Below are 1,383 nucleotides of genomic sequence, written 5' to 3' on the forward strand. Positions count from 1 at the left end.
GAATATCGTGTTTTATAAATTTAAAACTTGACTGATGTGTTAAAAAGGGCTTAAAATATCAACAAAAACATATAACGCTACACACGCATCAAGTTTTTGGCGCCGTTGCTGGGGACACAAGGATTTTAAGAAAGTTAAGAATCAACGGCCTAATCGTTTTTCTTATTTTTCTATTTTTTTAGGATTTTCAAAATTCTTCAGCTTCTGCAGACTGCAGCATGGGGCCGTGCTCGGTCAGACACGGGTCGTGCTCAGCGTCCTTACTGGCAATTTTTGTTTTCTGAGTTACAGAGAGGTAACCATGGGGCCGTGTTGGTGCAGCACGGGGCCATGTTGAACACTCCAGTAACTGGGATCTGGAAAACAATCAATGTAACCACGACCACGAGGCAGTGCTCAGCGACAACGGGGCCATGGTGAGACTTCTGACCAGCAATCTTTTTGTTTTTATCGTAGGACTTGGAACCCAGGCACTGCACCTGAACTTCCTACGCAGTGCATGAGCTCCAGTTCCAATAAAGACATAAAAGAACCTCTAGACGAACCCGAACGCTTTCTAAGAAAAAGACTTAAAGCTAAAATCCAAGAAAAGTTTCGGGAGACCCACTTCCCATGGCGGATCAACGTACCCTAATGGATTATCTATGACCCACAGTAGGTAATCTCGGCGCCGCTATCAATGCACCGAATGTCGATGCAAACAACTTCGAACTTCGGCCACATTTAATACAAATGCTCTAAAACTCCGCAACTTTCCATGGGGTTGTGGACGAAGATCCCCATTTACATATTACCAACTTTTTGGAAATATGTGATACTTTTAGGATCAACAGATCATCAAATGACGCCATCCGCCTCCGAATGTTCCCATTTTCATTAAAAGACCAAGCTAAGGCTTGGCTTAACACCCTCCCAAGTGGTTCGGTAAAAACTTGGGATGAACTAGCCCAAAAGTTTCTGTATAAGTATCTCCATCCTTCTAAAACGGCTAAATTAATGACTGAAATTAACACCTCACAAGAGGACGAGGAATCCTTATATGAAACTTGGGAAAGATTCAAGGACCTATTAAGAAAATGCCCGCATCATGGTCTTGCGGTATGACAACAAGTATCCACTTTCTATAATGGGTTGTTGCCACACACAAGACAAACAGTTGAGTCTAGCTCTGGGGGACTTCTAGGTAATCGTCGCCCAAATGAAATTTATAATCAAATTGAGGAAATTGCTCAAAACAATTTTCAGTGGCACACTCCCCGAGGCACAAAATCTATTGCCCCGGGCGCCCATAAGGTAGATGAAAGCACTTCTTTACAAGCCCAAATCGAGGCCCTCTCTTCAAAAATCAAAAAGTTAGAAATGGAAAAAACGGTCTCGGTTATG

At 42.8% G+C, this 1,383-nt stretch overlaps 1 non-coding gene across 1 annotated transcript; it reads right to left on the reverse strand.

Moving 5' to 3' along the window:
* Window positions 1–990: 990 nt before the first annotated feature.
* Window positions 991–1,094, reverse strand: LOC118488664. The gene has a single exon (XR_004885208.1). It is a non-coding gene; the product is annotated as a small nucleolar RNA R71 (small nucleolar RNA).
* Between the last annotated feature and the right edge of the window lie 289 nt (window positions 1,095–1,383).

The sequence above is a fragment of the Helianthus annuus genome, chromosome 16 (genome assembly GCF_002127325.2).
Source record: "Helianthus annuus cultivar XRQ/B chromosome 16, HanXRQr2.0-SUNRISE, whole genome shotgun sequence".
Classification (NCBI taxonomy): domain Eukaryota; kingdom Viridiplantae; phylum Streptophyta; class Magnoliopsida; order Asterales; family Asteraceae; genus Helianthus; species Helianthus annuus.